The sequence below is a fragment of the Drosophila virilis genome, chromosome 5, assembly GCF_030788295.1.
Source record: "Drosophila virilis strain 15010-1051.87 chromosome 5, Dvir_AGI_RSII-ME, whole genome shotgun sequence".
In the NCBI taxonomy this organism is placed as follows: Eukaryota; Metazoa; Arthropoda; class Insecta; order Diptera; family Drosophilidae; genus Drosophila; species Drosophila virilis.
In genome coordinates this window covers 24,031,131-24,052,957 of record NC_091547.1, presented here as the reverse complement: position 1 = coordinate 24,052,957, position 21,827 = coordinate 24,031,131, and the positions used below count along the sequence as shown (strand labels likewise).

Here is a 21,827-nt window from a genome sequence, read left to right as displayed (position 1 = left end):
CAGCTGCATTTTTGCACTCGCGTTTGTATTTGTTTTCGCATTTGTATTTGTACCTGTTTTGACAGCTCTTTTGGCAGATTTGTAGATTTGAGAAATCGGTCTTGAAATTGCGTCACGCGGCGCCGTCTCAAATTTTGATGATGCTCGCTTTTCGCTGTTGCCCCCGGGGCAGCTGCTGTAAACACCTGAGCCACGTGTGTTAGTTTCTTCCATTGAGATTTCCAAAATGTTGCCACAGAGCAATTGGCATGTGACGCGTGTGTTTGCCAAGTGTGCAGCTCTTTTTATAGGCATGCCTTCAGGCGGGGGGGACTCAAAAGTTTGATTTCCAGCTAAATGCGAAATGGGTGCATCAGCCAATTGAGAACTGATTCTTGTTAACTTTAAACACTCAGAATCTGGCCATAACTAAAACGAAGGGGAGATCAGGATGGGTAGATTTCAATTTTTCACAGGCGTGTACTTAGTGGAAAGTTAATATCTGAGTAAAATCGAGTTCCACGATCTTAGCTCTCTTTTGCATTTTTAAAAGTTCTCAACAAATCTATAAATGTGAACTTAAAGCCAACTCAATTACTATTCAGAGCTATTTATAAAGCATGCACAGACTTTGGAATTATATTATACATTTATTATTCTAAATATAAACTTATTTGAAATGCATTCACATCTGAGATTGGCAACTGCATGTAAATTGGCCTTTGCACAGTCGATACCCATAGATACTTAAGCAGCTGACCCAATGCTAAACAATTTGCTCACGTATCCATATATTAATATCCAATCAGTGTGGCACACACACACACACACACGCACAGGTAGACAGCAGCACACCCGCAAGTATCTTGCATTGATCGATAGGCAGATGCAAGTGGTGGCAGCTGCCTGGCAGAACAGGGAACTGCATCTACTTAGCATGCTATATTATTAATTAGTTGCACTAATTGCAACGGCGACATCCACACGACCACACAAACACCCACCCACCTGCCTGTTGAGCAGAGCACCTGCAATTAGCAGCATTTGCCGAGAGACGGTCACATTGCAAGACTTTGACGACAGCAACAAAATGTGGACAATGCGCGCCGGCATGTGACATGCGGCCACCACACGCATTGCACCAGCCCAGCCCGCAGCAGAGCTCAGGCAATGCCCACCTCGTAAAACCAAATCGAGTGGCGCTAAAAATAACAAAGCCTAAGCCCCAAGTGCAGACACACGGCCACAGCTGGTGGTGAGGATGGCAAGCAGAAACCGAAACAGACACAGAAATTGAAACAGAAATGGAAACAGAAATGGAAACTGAAATTAAAACAAGCCGTATTCAGTCCACTAAGCGAATCACTCTCTCTCTCTCTCTCTCTCTGTCTCTGTCTCTCTCTCTCTCATTTTCTCTCTCACGCACTCTTTCTCACACTTTGAAAGTCCCTACAGTAAAACCTCATGTACATAAAATTGGTTATTTCAAACATTTTCATTCCGTAATCATACGTTTATTTTTAGTTCTTTGTATAGCTTCATGATGTAGTACCCTTAGATATGGTAATTGCCATACTAATGCAGCCTGATTATATATAAGATGTGAATAAAACAGTACTACGACAACTAGAGACTTGAAAAAAATGTTGCCCCTTACATTTCGAAATTATTTATGGAAACGTGTGCGTTTTTTTAAAAATTGGTTCTTGGCAACATTTTGTTATTGAGCTTTCCAAAGAAATGCTTCTCTCTCGAGAATGTTTTCTGATGTTTCACAGCGTAAGACTAGTTTGCAGCCAGACAATCAATCAGACAATATTTTTTGGTCTACATTTTATTAAACATAAGTCTTATTTCACACGCAGAACAAGTTTATCGCTATCTTTTTCCACTTTCATAATACCGATAAATATCGAATATGGGCTTATCGACAATTATACGCTACTTTTGTGTTTTTAAAGATTCTTTAAGTACATTTTCTCTGTTTTCTTCTCTAAGATTTTAAAATCATCTCTTTGATTATGTTTTTCTTTTTTTTGTCTAGATGGCGAATACAAACTGTTCTTAATTACATATATTTTCTTGAACGACATCTCTTAAGCAGTTGACTGACAATCTTCAAAGAAATCTGTATTAATTTCAGTTTCGCATCTAGCGAGTTACGACTGTAACTCTCGCTGTGTACGAGCGGCGCCTGCGTTCGGCGTGCGACGTTCGGCGTGCAACATGCTCGGAGCGACGGGCTCGGGGTTCGGCGTTTGTCGAGTCGCCGGACTCAGCTCTCAGTTTGTGTTGTGTGCGCCGTGGATTCAGTTGGTTTTCGTATCTGCAACGAGTTGGATAGCAATTCGGTTGGCGCTGCTGCCGCTTCCACGCTGCGTATCTGTCTTGGACTGTGTATCTTTGATATTTAGTTAGAAATATTTAAACGATTGCCGAGTAAATAGTTAGTTAATGTCAGTTAATGCATACGAAATACAGCCACAGCACAGCACAGCAGTTGCATTGAGTTTTCCTTAGCTGAACAACTAAAACCAACTGCCTAGCTCGCCTCTGAATAGTCAACAAAGTATCTCGCAGATACTCGTAGCGCACTTTCAAGCCCAAATATCATTAAACAAATTCCAAGCGCGTGTGCACAATAACAAAAACAACAACATAATTATACAAAAATGCGCCAAGAAAATTAAAAAACAGCTTCACAAAATAAATGAAAATAAAATAAAGCAAAAGTCAAATACAAATAATAATAAAATACTCAAGAAAATACGCGACCAAAAAAATATTTGTTGTTTATTTATGTTTTGTGCTCGGCAAAACGCTGGTGTGTGTGTCTGTGTGTATCTCTGAAATCGACCTGCTGTGTGTGTGTTTGAGTTTGTGTGTGTGTGTGTGTGTGTGGCACAAAACAGCTGTTGGTGCAACAACAATAACAACAACAACTACTACTACGACGACGACATCTTGAGTACAGACGCCAAAACGAAAACAACAATAAAATTGCATATAAATTTAATTTATTTTTTAAATTAAATTTTATGCCCACGAGCGGCCCATTTTTTAAGGTAAGCCAAAACTGACCTTCATATTTCAAGTTACTCCAGTGCTTGTGGACCACAAAAACAAAAGTTATAGGAACATGAAAGCCGGTTTATATCGTGCAAAATATATATTTACGTAAATATACAAGTTGATAAATAAGTTGCCGGTTGCATTTGGAGGGAATCTTGTTGATAAGACTCAACTGATTGTTCTGCCAGTCAGAGGCGGTTGAAGATTGACAAACTGTGCGAGAGGACGAGGGAGAGAGAGAGAGAGAGAATGCGAGGATGGGAGAGGGTGACAGAAAGAGAGAGATAGACAGAGACAGAGAGAGTGTCAGAGCGAGAGAGTAAAACCTTGATAATAGATTAGACTAAATGTTCCAAGCGAAAAGTGATATAAATTTATATGATATGTAACTAATTAATAAAAATAAAAACCGTCCGTCATGATTGACTGTATAATTGACTGATTGATGATAAGCGCACAGCACAGCAGCTATCTTTGGTAGAGTGAGTCGAAGAACAATTCCATCAGCTGAAATAATATAATATATTTTCTTATGCCTACAATTTTCGAAGATTAGACTTAGTTCCCGTAAGGTTATTATCAATTATTTGATAATTTTCAAAGATTTCTCTTGTTTCACTTTTGCTTCAACTCGATCAACTTGGAGTTCGCATAACCGTGCTAATGCATAGATATTGATTCTATATATATATATAACTTTGTTGGCAGCTCGTTCACATCTTAAAGATTGTTTATATGAATTTCTTCTTATCGTTCAATCAAATATTTGTAGTTCTTCAACCAGTGTCATTGCGACTGTGCGCAGCCCTTTCTTGGTTCACTTTCACTTGATATATCCCATAAAAACTATTCCTTTGTCCTGTTTAAAGCTGTGCCCTCGGCTCATCCTCTGCCGCACATCAAGCGCATAGGGGTATTCGAGCTATTAAACGTGAATAACAAAGGAATTCGAAATCCTGTTCCTGCCATCGAGTAATTTGTGCAGTTTACGGGTCTGCGGCTAACCCACATAACTAACTAAGTTCGCAACTTGGAGACTCTTCGCCCCCCTCTCTTGCGGTCTCCCTCTGTGTCTCTGACTGGAACAGTAATAGGAACAGGAACTTTATGAATACACAACATGCACACTTTAGTTAAATAAAACGACATGAATAACAACAACAAGAATAGGCCATTTCTCATCGCATTGCGGGAAAAATCAATAAAAACGCACGCGACTAACGGCAAGCGAGCGACCCTTGTTGCCCTCTGCTGCCCGCGCCACTTGCCACTTGCCACATGCCACCAAACGCCCCTCAGCTGTGCTCCACTCCAGTCGAGTGCGTCCTGCTCCTGAAGGATGCACCAGCACTAGCAGCAGCAGCAGCAGCAGCAGGCGCCAAATTGGGATTGGGCTTTTAATTAAACGAATCACAAAACAAAAACTGAAGACAAATTAACGCGCGCCTCCTCACACAAATCGCGTTTATCAAGTGCAGTTAATGCAAGCCGGCGCCAAAGGCCTCAACCGCCCAGCCCGTAGACTCTCCAGCTAGAGTAAACCCTTGGCACCCAGTTGACTGCATTGAGGAGTCATTGCCATCAGCGAAAAGCAAAATTCAGTTAGCAGCAACAAGGGGCAAAAACAAAAAGGAGCATTTGTGGGCAGCTTTGGGCAGCCGAAGATCAAATACCCTTGCAGCCATATAAACAGAATGTTGACATACAACAAAGAGCCGAACAGGCTCAAAGGAGGCTTGCAGCTTAGGATGAATGGAAGGCTGTGGCCACGTTGACTCGGCTGGTCGTAACGATTAAGATTGTCCTTCTATTCGTTTCATTTGGTATATTGACAGAGCTAAACTACCCTCGGAAAGGGTATCATATGCTGCCCAGCGTTATTTTTGGCGCTCGCCTCTCAGCAACTCACGAGTCCCGAGAGCAGAAACCCATGGCGCAGGCGCACTGCATATTTGCTTCTCGCAACATTTTATTTGCTCTCCAAAGAACATCAAGTTGACAGTGCCTGCAACCCAATACCCCGCTCCACAGCCCACACACGCCTCCCCTTTGCCGCGGCTGCTGCAGCTTGGTTCCTGCTTCCATTGTTATTGTTGTCCTGATTTTTTGGCAAACGAATTGTGTCGTTCGTATGTATCCTTAGGATTTCCCCCAGCTACCCCCTCTGCATGCCCCTACTAAGTAATAGCAGTTGCAATTGCAATTTTGGTAGGTCTTTCTCTTTTTTAGGGGTTGAAGGGGGGCTGGCAAGGGCTTTAGCAGACAGCGACTAAAAGCGAAATGAAAATGGACATGAAAAACGAGTTTTTCATTCAACCGAAATAACATCTGCAGCTTGCATTCAGCTTTAGCCTGGCAATGGCATCAATCTGCATATACATAAATGTACACATATTGTAGCTTTGGTCTTTTCGGGGGAGATGTGGGAGGCGTGGCATGCGCCCTGTTTAATTGCTATTGACAGTTAAACTTTTAGCATTGAGCCACTTCTGTTTCTCCTCTCTTCTTTTTTTTTTTTTTATTTTTTTTTGGCAAAAAGTGAAAGTTTTCCAGTTGGGGGAAAAAGTCGGGAACTCAAATGTTGTTATTTTTATTTGCTATCGCAGAATGTAGATTAAGAGGGCGATTTTAATGATTGCAATGTTTGTATGTGTGTTGTTTGAATGTATTGAGGTTTCACTTTGCAGCTCTAGTTTTGTATAGTTTTATATGGCTATTTGCCAGGTGTCTCAATGTATGCCATTCATTAGCATATTAATCTGCTTCCATTCATTTAAAGTCAATGCAAATTATTCACTTTATGATGCATTTTTAAACAGTAAATAAGTAGCTCGAATTGATTTAACGACTTTTTTTCTATTTTGCTTTTATAGTATAAAGTTAGATAATTTAAATACTCTGAATCTGAGTGGGCTTTATTTTGGCAATGTGGAATGCTGTGTGTTGTAGGAATATTATGTGAATCTCTTGCTCTCCATTCATATATTTTACTGAGTATATCTCATTTCTTTGTAACTTATTGTTTTCGTTTTTAATCAAATGTAAATGCCTGTCTTATTGCCTATGCATTTCCTGTACTAGATAGAACTATTTGTCAGATACAACCCAGTTTATTGGGTCATTTCGAGTATAAATGAAGTCAAATCTAACCCGATTGAGAAATACTATTTATAAAACACAAGTATTGAGTGCACTCTCAGCGGACTAACAAGTGGCTGCTAGAGTTTGGTATCATATCTGAAGTGGTTGCTCTCTCGCCACTCAAGTGGGTCACATTGGAATAATATTCCTGGCTTGTATCTAGAGCGGATGTTTTTATCATAGACTGAGGCGTTTGCTCATGGACTTGGCAAACAGCTCTTTAATCCAACGCCATGCAGCAAAAAACCCCACAAAAGACCAAAAGACCATGAGCCATGGGTGAAAATCAACAAATGCACATAGCCAGCAGGGGAGGGAAGAGGGGAGAAGAAATTGAGATTGCAGTGAGAAAAGCGTGTGGGAATAAAAAGCAGAAACAACCTGGTTGGCCATAAAGCAGGAAAGTGAAAATGCAATGCAATGGCCTGTGGCTAAAGAAAAGCTTCCGCATTGTTTTCCATTGTCTTTCCTCCCTTCTCTCTCTCTCTCTCTCTCTGTCTCTCTCTTACGCTCTCTCTGACTCTCTTTTTCAGCATATGCCTCGATAATAACAATTAATCTGTAATTTTACACGGCTTTTGTCTCAATAAACCCATTGCCAATATGTCATTATGTTTGCGAAGTATACAAACTCGCATATACAATAAGATTACATGCGTATATGTTTGCATGGAATATATCTATATTTTCAATATTTATCGCCCGACGTTGTGCTGCACGTCAAGTGCATTGAACTGCAGCTGGGAGTGCAATGCTATCATCCTGGGTATTACGAGCGCAGTGTGTGCGAGTGTTTAATCACTCCCATGTTACTCGGTAAAACTTAAAACTAGACCCAAAACCCAACCTAACTGAGACAGAGAATGAGAGAGAGAGGGGGTTGAGCAGGAGGGATAGGTGATAATTGTGCCAGCGGGTCCAACTATGAACATGCAGTAGCTGGTAGCCAGTGCAGCAAGTTTTCCACTTTTATTTTCTCACATTTAAAAACATTTAACAGTTTTTCACAGCAGCTAGAGAGAAAGGGGGGGCAGAGAGATACAGAAAGAGAGAGAGAGGGAGGGAGAGAGAGAGAGGGTAATAGTTGCATGTATATTATACCTGACGTTTAGTCTGTGCAACATAATGTTTCTAGCACGGCAGCAGTTGGCGTCCGAGTCTGTTACAGAGCCAGTCAGTTATTGTACAGTGGGACACATAGCATTTGATGTGAGTTTAAATTTCAAATTAATTATGGATATATTTTTTGTATAAACTAATTTTCAAAATATTAATATCATATTATATTAATATGTAATTTAATATAGTATTAGAACTAATCGGAAATTTTAGACAAAAAAACTTTAAGTAATTTACCTAAGATTTCTTGTACATAAACAGGAGGAAAACAGAGCTATGATAAATTCACCTAGGAAAATAAATTATAACAAAGCTATTTGGAAACCTGCCTAACAAAAAGTATTCTAAGAAAATATTCCACCAATTGTCCATAGTAGCGAGTGGAATTCCCCAAAAAGTGCGCCTTGGGATTATATGCCCAATTAATCAATCAGTCATTTAGGCTCTCAGTTATTGAAGAGGAATAGTTTTCTATATAATATGACTCTGCTCTCAATAGTCAGAGCTCCTTCGTTCCCACTGTAGCTACACCCTCAAAAGTCAATTAGTTTGTAGCTCTGGCGCTTTGTCTGAACCCCTACATTATCTTCGCTGAGCATGCGATGCCAAGTCGCTAAGCTGGAGAAGCTCCAAAGCAGCTCTCCGGCTTTCCGATTCTCCGTCTCTGTGCATCTCCGTGTACATGTCTGTCAGGCAAATCTGCTTTAAATTTTTAATCGCCTGAAATGTTTGTGTTATCGCATGGGCCATGTCTTGCCTGGAAACTGGCTTTATATGCCAAGTTACGTATACTTTCACACTCTTGTTGTGTGTGTGCGTGTGTGGGTGGGTGTATCTGGGTGTAAATCTGTTGTGCAGTCAGAGCTTGGTTTGCAGTTTCGTGCCTGCAGCAATTCGCATTACATCACACACACATTTAACCGAGTATATTTACTCAATTACATTAATCGCCCTGTCGCTTGGCCTTTCATGTGCGTGTGCCTAGCCCTAGGTCGAGACTTGCCGGATAAATGCATTTCCATGTCAAATGATGAAAGTTTATACATGCATATAATATGAAAACTGCGTTTTATATGCTTGAGTCAGGCGCAAAGCGATTGGGTTAGATCAGTACTCGCCTAAACTGACGTCAGTTGCGCAAATAGGGCTTTTAAATAAATCATGGCTTCAAAGTTAACCTAAGCTCCCACAAGCAAGTTTGATTTCCAATCTTAAAAACAAATTCTTACATTTAATAGAAGTAGTCAGTCAGTTAGCGAATCAATCAGTCAGTCAATCACACTGAAGAGTGTTTATTAAATAGATTACTTATGGGCCATTCCCTACTTTGCAAGGAATTTCTAGATCGATAAGTAAATAGTCATCAATCAATCAGTTAGACATCAATCAGTCAGTCAAACGGTTGAATTTGCGGCAATTACTTTTTTTTATGGTTTATTCCCAGCTTGCAAAAGATTCTCAAATTTAACATAACTAAGTCATCAATCAGTCAGTCAGTTGGCCAGTCAATCAATCAGTCAGTCGGTCTATTCATGTATACATATTTTTTTATCGTTTTTATGGCTCCATATCCAATCTTGAAATGAAATTCCAGCTGGATATAAGAAAAGAGTCCCTAATCAGTCAGACATCAATCAGTCAGTCAGCCTGAACGCATATATATACAAAGATTACTTATTTCCATAGTTTAATTTGCTATCTTTAAACTGATTCTCAGATTTAAAATCAATTAGTCATCAATCAGTCAGTCAGGCTAAACGGCTTAATTTACGTAGATTACTTGTTTTTGATGGGCTTTTTCCAATACCTCAGATTTAAAAGTTGTTAGTTATCAATCTGTCAAAGATTCAGTCAGCTAGACAGCTAGAATATTGAAACGCATTTTCAGTTTTAAAAGTGCAAACAGTCACGAGTTGCTTAGCTTCCAATTACCCATTGCCAATATTTGGTGAAAATCTAATAAGAACTCGATATCTATAAACAAACAAACAAACATTACGTGTTTTACGATAGATCGTGAATGAAACGTTCAAATGGAAAATATAAAAAAAGTCACATAAATCGAGTCAATAACAAATACAACACGTGCAATTGAGCGGGGGGATAACTACGTGGTGCTGAACTATGGACTCTAGGCCAGCCTGGGGCTTGATTCAATGGGGCAAGCGTTGGTCTGGGAGGGCTGGAGTGCCTCCTCCATATACCACGCTTATGACATGTGCACACTAAAAAAGCCATAAACAATCGATTTGACATTTTCGGTCACTGCAATTGGCTGCCATTTCCATTTCCACTTGCATTTCCATTTCCACAGCCACTTCCACTTCCACTTGACGGAGCAGCTGCACACAAAATGGCGACACATTGCGGTTGGTTTTGGGGTATTTGTTCCCACTTCACTTATATAAATCAGTTCGAATTTGATTTGCACGCTGAGCTCTTGTCGGCGTAGGTGATTTTCAATTAAAACGCTGAGCTCAAACTCTGGCTAACTTAATTGATTTGTACAAGTGGGCTGGCACTTTCACTACTCCCCGCGTCTGCGGCAGTTGATCGATTCGATGCTACTCGATGCTATTCGATTTCGATTCGATGCGATTCGTTTCGATTCTTTTCTCCACTTGACTCAATTTCACTTTCATTTGCCGCGTGTGGATTTAACTGTTACTTAATGAGTCGTTGCCGCTGCGTAATTACTCGATGTATGCCATAAATTGCTTTCCAATTAACATAATTTACACTTAACACACACACGCGCACACTCTGTAGTGGGCGTCTTTGCAAAGAAAACTGAGTCATTTGCAAAATCTTCATCAATGTGTATTTGTTTATATTTGTTTTCTTGTCGCCCTTAATATAAACCTGAAAATTTGCATTTGACACCAATTTGGGCTTTTCGCTGAACCGTTAAATGAGATTCGTAAATGTAATTGTAATGGCAAACGATTTGTTTAACCGTTAACTGCCAATAAGTATTTCACCTGGCACACATTGCCATAGATATAGATATATTAGCCGCCCACCTCTCGTTATGAGCCATCATCATCATCATCATTAATATCATCATAAGCTTGAGCTGCTCAACTGCCCAGTTTCGTGTCATTCGGTCGTAACAGTTGGAAACCTACTTCACAGAGAAGGAGAGAGAGAGTGTGAGACTATAATAGAGGTGGAGGGGGGTGGTAGTGGGACAAGGCGAATTACCAGCGAAATCGCGTTGGCGATTTGCTATTCGATTTCGCTGGATAGTTGGGTAGTTAAGTACCTGGCCTGGTAATAGCATAATATTTAGATATAAATCGCCAACAAATGTTGTCGGGTCAAAGACGTGCAGCGAAAACCAAAAGAAAACCAAATCTTACAGATCTTTATGGGGCTAAACATAGAAACGGTAAACAGAAGGTACGATCAAAAGTTCGAATCAGCACTTTTTCTCCAATTGTTATGCATCAACTGAAGTCAAGCTGAACTTCCAAGCTCTACATGATAAAAACAACAGAATATTAAAATAAACTATGTTTGAGTAGATAAAAGGCAGCAACAGCTGAGTAAATATTATTATAGCATGAGTTGGAAAGTGTGAAGTTAGAAGGCTTAAGTCCACAGTTCATTAGTCTCAAAGTGGGTTTAAATGCTGCCAATACAGAAGTTGATCAATATGTCTAGTATTCATATATGTTATCTTTTTGGCATACTTTCTGTGGAATTTATTCTTTTATTATTTTGATAGATTACAAAAGAATTCGTATTCGATTATTTACTGAATATATAAAAACAATTCCAAATGTGGTCCGAAACCTTGAGGTGTTCAGGAGAACTTCTTCTAGTTGGACACATATCATGCTCTATATATTTCCTGTATATAGATCAATTGATTTATTGTGCTGTTTTTAATTCTTAATCTTTGTTACAACTTTTTACTGACTTTTTACTTCCTTTTGCTGAATTTCCTACGTACATTAACATTTCAAACAAACAAAATAGATCTGACTGCATTAATTGCCTTAGCTGATTGTCCAGTTCGATTTGGTTTTTGTTTGCCAAACACATGTCGCTGACGTCAAAGTGTTGCCGGTGAAAGGCGTAAGACAAGCGGCACATGATCGACCCGGACCCAGAGCCGGCATCGTTAAAACCAGCTGAAAACCAGCTGACCAGCTAGCAATGAGAGAGAGGCAGATAGAAAGAGCAGGAGAACTACGAGGCACTTCCTCGTGGCATCGCCTAGCAAGCCGGCAATCAGAAATATTTCCCCGACGTCATCGTCAGGTTCTGGTTTATTGAATAATACGGGTAGATACTGTTATGCATAATTATCGCAAAGCGCGTGGCATACGAAGCTTGTCGGGGTTTTAGAGGGTGGGCGGGTGTGCAAGTTTTGCTAAAGCAAAACAAAAATCAAGCCGTGACCGGTTCATTCTAATAAAATTGCTTAACGAATATTAATTGTTTAATACATTAAATCATCAAGCGTTTATTATTTTTATACCCATTGAAAATGAGTGAGAAAACGGGGTATATGGGCCTTGTGAAAATGTGTGTAACAGACGGATGGAGACATTTTCGACGCATGCATCGATCTCAGATACTTTAAGAACTCTAGTTTTGAATAAATCGAATTCGATCTTCAAGTCTAAACAATTTCATTATGATCGCCTAACAAATACAGAAGTTATTAAAAAATAAATATACCAAAATGTAGGGCTAAGGCAAAGAATTAACACAGATTTTACGTAAAGTGGGCAGCTTGGAGGATATGTTGAGAAATATAGGGCATCTTCTAGTCGAACCTCTTCCTCCATTTTTTGCTGATTGACTTTTTAAGCTTTGTAATCGAGTGTGTTGGCAACTTGTTGCACAACAAATAAATATACACTTTATACTTCAATTCTTTGACACGGTGTTGATAAGCTTATCGCCCAATGGGGTTTATTCAACTGTCTAAACACAGAGTGTGACTAGACATCTTTATAATATGATTTGTAATCAGCTTTTTACATTTTTTTGAAATCGCTAATTTGTTTTTAATTGTTGCCCTTGCTTGAACTCGGAACTCGCACTGAACTGTGAAAACTGGTTTCCTCTGGCCCCGGCCATGCACATTGTGTTGCCCCTCATGACATCAGATTGGTCCGAAAAGTAGCTCTTAAAGCTATTCTTGTAATCATTTCCATTTGATTTATGATGCACAAGTAGTAAAGGTTGATGTCGGAGGTGGACCTTTGTTGCATATTCATGAGATTACAAAGAGAGTTGTTAATATTTATGTTTGAAATGTTATGTGCGGTGTGCACGATATATTTTGAAGGCCTTGAGGAACTACAAGGTTATATATAACCATGTTTTTCCTGGCTGAAAGAATGACCCATTTGTGATCAAAGGAAAGCCCAAAACGTAAGGTGTAAGGTAAGGTAAAGTTTTCATTAAGGTAACAATTTCACCTCCACAGGTGGAAAATAAGCGGAAAAATTATTATTTAATTTGTGGAGAAACTCTTGGCTCGAGCAAAGTTAAATTATGTCTGATTGCAATTCATAATTAAACAAAATCAATCAACATCTGCTTTAACCAGCTGCAAACTTATCTAATGACTATTCTATTGACTTTTGTGAATAAAACCACATTCACCACTTGTTATTGACAATCAGATGTTAACATTGTGAAATGTCAGTCATATGTGGTGCTTCCAAGCTGCCCCCGAAGGCATGCCAAATCGCATGACAAATCGATTTTTGTGCAGCTTTGTTTGCAAAACTAAACTAAGAAGTTTGTGTGAAGGAGTGTTGGGTGGCGACCGTAGAAACTAACAAGCGCTGAGATCAAATCGAACACTTTCCGCAGCCAGTGGCATATGCAACAACAAGCAAAGCAAATGAATGTAGCAACACACACGCAACTGGGAAGAGTCATTTAACAATGAACTTTTGACGCAAACAACGAAATGAAAATGCGAAACCGTTAAAAGTTCAAAAGCCTTCGTCTCCGTCGTGCTAACAACCCAGCCAGCCATGGCTATAAAGCGAATCCACCCCAGCCACCCTCCTTTATATCTGAACATATAAGCTCACAGCCACTGTGAATATAGACGATACATGCGGCGAGACATTTGCGCCAGACAAATTAGCAACGCATGTCGGGCAATTCGTCAACGGAATTGTATCTGTAAGCTAGTATCTGCCTTGAAAAGTATCTACAAGTGCGTGCGTGTGCCCATGACCATGACAATGGAGCAGCATGTGCTTCTCACATTTTCGGTAGCTTTTTTGTCCATTGCCCCCACACAAAGAACTGAAACCAGTTGCCAATTGCCTGCGCGCAGCTGCTGTGAAGTTTTCTCTGGTTTCAATCAGTAAATACCCAAAGTATAAACACTCGAAGAAAACCGCAGCTATAAATTCTAATTCTAGTTCAAACCGTGAAATAGTTGTAAATTTACATGAAGTACTTAACATCTTCAATATTGTACAACATGTGAGTCTTATTGAGGTCTTTTTATACCAGGAAACCATTAAAAATTGGTAAAAAGGGTATATTGTATTTGTGCAAATTGTAAATGTATGTAACAAGCAGAAGGAAGGATCTCCGACCCCATAAAGTATATATATTCTTGAGCCAAGTCGATCTAGCCATGTCCGTCTGTCCGTATGTATGAACGCAAGGATGTAAGTTCTCCTAGAGACTGTGCAAATCGAGTTTGTTTCCGATAATCGATAAATTGCTCCTTTTTCTAAGTAATCGATAAAAATATATATCCAAATCCTGTTTTTGAGCAATTTTAGTTAATAATAAGAGCTAGAGTCACCAAACTTAACATGTAGCTTTTAGAATAGTATATATATTTGCATTTGGTGTTGGAAGAAGAGGGTTCAAGGTCCCGACTAGAACCTTTTACTTGTTTTAATTAAGTTATTTCGGGCTAGATTTTGATTTCCTTAGCTTTTGATTTTGAAATTGTAATGCTTCTTGATATTTTCTCCAAGTGCAAGCATGCGTATCTGATGAAGTGCTATCACTTGCCGCTGGAGGTTTTAATTAATTTAAGCGACAATGTGAAAATCGTTGGGTATCATTCTTGGAGTCTCCCCCCCTCTCATGCTGCACTCTATCAATCTCTCTTTGTCTAGCTGAAAAATTAAAATGATATAAATTGATTGCTTTACTCTATCAAAGTCTGTATACGCTTTAAGATCTAGCTGTATTTTACGAACTTCAGCTTAATATGCCATAAGAAATGGAGACATTTATTTCATGTCTATATTATCCGCATATAGAGCTGTCGTTTCTCATACCGTATTTAGAGTTCTGTTGCCTGCCCGCGCGTTGGCTTGACGCAGACTCTCAGTTAGGGCATTAAAAACGCTGCTCAAGAAATAATCGTAAAAATTTTGCAAAGTTGTTGCTCTACGTCTGGGATTTTTGTGGGCTGATTTAATTGCTTGGCGTTTGTTTTTGATGTCAGTTGAGAGGCCATAAGAACTGACTTTGATGTGAAACGTTTTGGTTTTGGTTCAGAAGTGACGAAAGCGCCCGACTACATGTGGTATAATTAAAAAGCTGATAGAGAGTTGATACTTAACTAATTACAAATATATTAAACAATCTTTATGCTATGCACATACATAATATGTACATTTTAAATGGCAGCTGACTGCCAGTCAATCGAACTTAACAAATGCCGAATGGTATAATCTCTTAACCATATTACATGGCAACCAAATATGTTTAATATTCTAAATTGTGTTTATGTTGGCTGCTAGCTAGTTTTGGTAACAAAGATAACTCCTTTCATTTTTTATTCCAACTACTAAATAATTTAACTTACCTTTTTAATCATTTAAAGTAATAATCCACTAAGTTTTGTATATTAAATATTATTCATAATGTATGTTGACTTGCTAACTTAATATAAGCTTTTAACCTTGTTGAACTTTTACAATATTCACGATAAGTATATTGAATTGAACTTAAGGCTGATCTTTAATCAATTTGGAAAGTGCTTATGCAATTAAAATGCGATTTAATGGCTTTAATTAAATGCAAACAGCGTGAACAGCGCGTTCTTTAGACCAAATAAATGGTTGAATGCATTTTCGCATATTAATGATTAATGTTTGTATTTGTTGTTGTCGTTGTGGCTGTTGTTTATGTTCTTGTTGTTGTTGTTGTCATTCAGTCAGATTATTTAGCTAGCCAAACAGTTGTCTGTGCAGCCTCTGATAAGCATCATATTTACTTTTTCACACACAAATACACACAGTGTCTGATAAAAGTAAAGCAAATATTGTCTGGCCAAGAGCTTGGCATTGGGAATTGGCCAGTGACACGACAACCAAAGCCAGGGCCAAACGAAAACCACAACACAGACCCAGGACCGCCAGCCTGCCTGTCAGACAGATCAGAAATGAACTCAATCAATTTTATGAGTCAATTGTATTATTTATTGCAAGGTGATACCCCAAGCTAAAATCAAACGAAACTATGCAAATATTAAATATTTGAACAGCTCTTGGGACAAGTTCGTCCAGGCTCTCGAATATTTTGTTAGATTGCAACCAAAGGTGATTTCGTTATAGCTCAATAAATTATTTAATTGAAGCCTTAAGCGTGAAACTGAGTAAATTGAAAATTCGATTGAGAAAAGGGGTAGGGAATTAAGGACAGACTTTTATCGTTATCTGTAAACTACAAACATAAATAGTTGTCGTTTATTAAAATCTGAAGTATATGTGCCTCAGTTTAATATATATTCCAAATCAGGTATTCAACAAAACCATAAAGCAGATAGGTCAATTTGTAAGCATACGAGTTCACTTCGATTTTACAAGTCTATTAACTTAGCTAAAGCCCTTTGACCCTTGCTGTTGGTGGAAAATTGCATAAAAATGACAGGGTTTAGCCTGTCCGCCTAGATAAATGAGTCACGTTCCGAAAATGAAACTCAAAAGAAAAGATATAAAAACGCCCACAGAGTGCGTCACAGGCTACGGCGTTGAATGAGCAACCACCAACGGGCTGGGATTTCGGGCTCCTAGCGCTGCAGGAGGCGCATTTGCATGTACAACTAAAACAACAACAACAACAATTGCTGGCGGATTGTGAGTCATGCTCGTTGTCAGCTCCCGATAGCAATCGGACGAACTCCGCGACGCTGCCTTAATTAAAGCGACAAATGCCGGAACGGAGAGGTGGGGCAGAGACTGGAGCAGGGAGCGAAGCTGGGGCTGCGGCCATGGTAGGGACCTCCCCAACCAATGCAGTCCGCACACAGTTGCGGCCCCTTGCGCCTGAACTGTTGTGTTTTCTTTAATTTTTCTCATTGTTTTTCCAACGCAGCTGCGTGTTAAAGTGGAAAATGAGCAGCATACGTAGGCGCGACGCCCATGGAGAGAGCGATGGGAAGAGGGACTGGGGGGACTGGGGCTAGGTCTGGGTCTGATTGGAGCCTCCAGCCAGGCTGTTTTTATCTCCCGTCTCGCCGAGCTTAAGAAAATATTTATTTTATTTGCTCTTTGGCTCGATGCGCGTTATAATTAAGTGCGCGCCAAGGAGGTTAATTGGTATTGATTGTGTGAACAAATTTATTGTGGACAATGTTGCGCCCCCTCGCCCTAACAAGTGTTTAATAACCGCTTCCAACCGATTCGTAACCATCCGATTCCAGGGCATCTCTAAGTGGCTGGCAAGTGAGCGCATCCTCCCCATTAGAAGATTCCCACGAGCGCATCAAATGCTGCCACTCGAGCTGCATAGATGCAATCCAAACATTTTAACAGAATTTCCAGAAACATGGCACTCAATTCAATTGCGAGCACTCAGACATAAATGGATTTGGAAATTTGTACCTTCGCTTGCTTGTGTTTCTTTTGAAAACAAATTGCATTAAATATTCAAAAATATCGACTGGAAAATTACTAGCTAATTGCAGGCGTTGTCTGATATGTAAACCTGAAATGGAATTCAAGGAAGCGAAGAAAAGATGCAGCTTATATTTATTTTTAAGATATATTTTTTTAGATGTAGCTAAAAACTGAACAGGGGCAAGCACTTTATTCAGACTACTCAATGGAAGATTCTCCTACATAAATTATTTAAAGCCTTATCAAAGGTATTAGTAAATTCTGCATAAAGAAAGCAATGCCTAGTTCTCCAGGCAATCAGTATATTATTTTCGGATAAAATCTTTTATTATTTATTTGAGAACAATCCGAATTTGAATTCAATCTCTCATTCCCATCACGCACTGCACATTGCTTTGGCGTATGTCGCATATTGTCACCGAGACGAGTCTAAATTAAAACAATTCACGCAATTGGATGGCACGCGAATACATCTAGACACAACCAACCAAAACCGTAAATGGCAGAGACACACATATGTTTCCAGCCGAGAATAATAGATAGTAATATACGTCAAATGACTGGCCTGTCCAGCTGACCATTTGAAACCAAAGCAACGGCTAATCACGATAAATAAGTGTCGTGTCCATAACATAAACTGACTAGTTGGCATACATACGGCTGCTCGCACTATATAAACAGCATTAGCTACTCGTAATTTACAGCAATTGCCCTGGATTTGACAGATATTCGTTGTGTTTATCGATTCGACTGCAAAAGTGAAAGCCCCATGAAAAGATAATGCCACAAGCTACCCCAATCGCCTTTTGGTTACGACAGACCCAGATTATAATATAATAGATAATGAAAATTAGATTGGATACGACAGCCAGTTACGTAGTTGAGCGAGATGGGGAAAGGGTTGAGGGTATAATGCACAGCTTATTAGAACTTAATGAGAATAATTACGAAAAGCGAAATAAACAAAAAGTGACAGTAATTGGACAAAATGTGATAAACTCGGGATTGTGCTAAAAATAAAAATATCAATAATAGTTGATAATAACTATTTCAAGATTTTAAGCAAGTTGATTAACAAGCATACGTTATAAATAAAACAACTCTGACAAGTTTTTAACTTTCTTATTCAACTTATTCGTGCTTGCGAATGACAAACAAAAAGATACAGATGCATAAACCAAGAGAATAAGGAAGCTACGAACCAGTTCAGCAAAAAACTGAATTGTGGGCAGATAGTTAGAAACAATATATAGACTGATTAACCTTGCACATAAGATACATTCATAAGCACATACATATACATATATACATATATGCATGCAAACAGAACAAAAGCGAATGCTGATTTCTTTATAGTTTGACAGGCAGACTTTTCCGCATAGGAAAGTCTATAGAAAAAAATAGTAAATGAATTATGATGTTAATTGCAAGTCCCGGAATCAGGAATCGATTTTGCATACGCGCATTTGCGAGACGTGAATAGTGCGTGGAATTTCATATATGTAAACGATATATTGATGAAAAGAAATGTGGACAAATAAAAACAAAGCTTCCCATTAATTGGATACCAAATACGATTTGCGAGAATTTAATGAGGCAGGCTGTGTGTATGTATGTGTGTGTGTAGGGTTTGTAGGGTGTGGGTAGGTTGTAGGGGTTGGGCTGGGTTGTTGCAGTCGGTGATTAAACACCTTTACGTGCTATGAAAATCAATATTGTTTAAGAATCTTGGCACGCAAATTAAGAACAGCAAAACGAATGGCAAATTGTTGCCATGGCAAACCTCTAAAATGGTTGAAAGAGGGTTGGTGGGGGGTCAGCCTGTGCGAAAGGGGCGCCGCTGCTCACTAATTACCGAGCGCTAAACATTTTGACGCTCTTTTCTCGATTAATGCCTGTCTATATAAGCGGGGGTACGTCTGAGTTGTTGTTGTTTCTAATGGCACGTTTTTGCAGCACATGACCACAAGTCAAGCGAGTGTTTGTGTGTGTGTGTGGCGAATGCAAACAAATCTCTGCAATTAATCAGTTAAGTGTTAATTGATCAACGTAAATACAGCATAAATACTCAAACAATTCATACTTACTATGAGTATTCAAGCGGGAATATTCACAGCATTTGGCAAAGCTGCAAAGCCATTTCAATTGGCTGTAATTTTAAGCTGCTTAAAAAATATGCCTTGCTAATATTATTTACTTGAGCGCAAAGTATTTGCCAGCTAATAAGATGGAATAGTTTCTGAAAGGCTCTTAAGTGGTTAATAAATTCAGAAGAGCCTTAAATAAGCTATTCAATTAAAGTTTAAAGCAATTAAGCCTTTACTTTTAATAAGAGCAAGCAAATAGCTAAAATGCATATAATTATTTAATTACTGTAGAGTAAACTCTATAGAAAATTACGTTTGGTAATTTCGAATTCGGATTTCCCAATAAATATGAATACCCGTAACTGAATGCAACAAAAGCGTCAATTAAATTGTTGGCCAATTTTGCACTGGCTGTAATAAGCCCCAACAAGCCCAAAGGTCAAGGTCAATTGGGCTCAACGTTGCGTATACGTAATTTACCATATTTCACACGGACGCGTGGCCACGATTACATATTTATTGCATTCGTTTTTAAGCAATTGTTGTTATTTCTTGTTTACTGCAAAACAATTGTTAGCATTATTTATTTAAATATTTTATATATTTCAATTGATTTGACTGACATTTTAATAATTGAATTTTTCGTTTTCTACCTTATTTATTTCAGCCCATCTCAGCCGAAGGAAATTGAAAACTGTGGTAAGTGTCAGAGCTGACATTTATTGTTGTGGAAAGCGGAAAATTGTTCATATATCATATTAATTATTGCAAAAACTTCTGACGTGAAGCTAATTTAAAGCTCGAATCAATTGAAAGACAGCTAAAAAAATTGAGGTCAACTTTGATGATAAATGATGGCGCCTAATTAGATTATTGTTAGCTGAAACCATTAGAAAGCTGACACGTTAAAAATAAAATGCCATCATTTTACCTTTTTACAATTTGATGATAGGTTAAAATAATTAAATAAAATAGTCGCGCGTGGCTATCTATATAAAGATAAACTCTCTTGAGCCAAAAACAGCTTGTCAAAATAATTTATAAAAATTATTTTTTTTTTATCAAAAAATACTTTCTGACTTAAACCATAAGTTTTTACCATAAGCACGAGTTATTTTTATGAAAAAACATTTAGTGGTTATAAAGTTTAAGACTTAACCAAAGACTTAACCTACAATTTTTAAGGCCTGCGGCCAAACTTGGCATATGACGGCTACAAAAAAATATAAGACTTTGCTTCCGTTCGGGGTTTTGGCGGGGGGTGTTTACAGCTTTGCTGTTTGACATACGGCGTATTTGTCAGCGGAGGGGGGCACCCAGCTAAGCGCGTGGCCATCCACGTGTGTTGTCTCTTGCGTGTGACATGTGGGTGGCCGAGTGGTTGGGTGGGGCTTGGATATTCATGAGAGACGCCAGGTAATGGCCACAGCAAGTAAATAATAAATTATAAGCAAATACTCAAAAAAGTACATGACATAGGTACAAATAATTGATATGGTTGGGGCGTAATGTCCACAAAAGGAAAATAAACTTTAAATACACTGAATTCAAGCCAAGCTTAACTTGACAATACGTACAGCTAAAGGAGCATTTTATTGAGTTTTTTTTTTATTGTATTCTAACAATGAAACACCCTACTCCAATTAAGACTTCCCAATTGTATTCTATGCATTATCTAACCGAAATTAAAAACATTTTGCATGGGTTTTTTGGCTGCAATTATGACTTAATTATAACTACAATTACAGCTAAGCGCTGCTCTAACCAGGTTGGCATTACGCAATTCACAGCAACAACAGCCACAATTTCAACACACAAAATACACAACAATACAAATCATCAAAATGCAATAAACATAATAGAAGATAGAGAGAAAGAGATGGCCTAGAGAGAGAGAGAGAGAGATAGAGATAAATGAGGAGAGACAGAGAGAAGCATCATCGTTGCCAGCATCATTGTTTGCCCCACATCAGCAGCAGCAGCGGCAGCGGCAGCAACAGCAACAGTATTTACAATTTGCACAAGATACAGATACAATTGTATCTCAATGCGGCCAGTTGGCCAGGCCAGGCCACACCAAAGCTGAAGCTGAGGCTGTGACTGTGGCTGGGGGCTCTGTGGGTCGGTAACCTTAACCCAAACTGCATATGGCAACAGAAACTGAAACTGAGATAGAGTGAGAGAGACAAAGACAGAGCCGGAGACTTCGTTTTAGTTTCGGTTCATAAACATATTGAGGTCACTTGTCTCTATTATCTGACGTTTGTTGTTGGAAAATGCTCTGGAAAATGCCAAAGCCATTAACAGTTTTCACTCTGAAAAAAAAATAGTCAAGTTGAGTACGCTGATTTCTGCTTTTATACATTTGATGGCATTTGATGACTTTGATAACAGCAACAACGTCAATAGTTAAAGAGTATCTACAAGTTCTATGAAATTGCTGCCATTGTTGCTGGCTCAGAAATCAATAACTGACAATGTTGCCCGCCAAACAGGGAGGAAGCCTTATGGCATGTGCCATGCTCCAAGTACCAAGACCCAGACCCAGGCCCTGTTCCAGACCCATTCGCAA

The 21,827-nt window shown here is 38.9% G+C and overlaps 1 protein-coding gene across 1 annotated transcript in view; it reads left to right on the top strand.

Moving 5' to 3' along the window:
* The first annotated feature begins 2,275 nt into the window (after window positions 1-2,275).
* gol (ring finger protein goliath) overlaps window positions 2,276-21,827 on the top strand; it is a 35,887-nt gene continuing 16,335 nt past the window's right edge. Inside the window, exons 1-2 of the mRNA XM_002048936.4 lie at window positions 2,276-3,044; window positions 19,923-19,954. The gene's annotated coding sequence lies outside the window, so the exon portion shown is untranslated. The remainder of the gene's footprint in view (window positions 3,045-19,922; window positions 19,955-21,827) is intronic.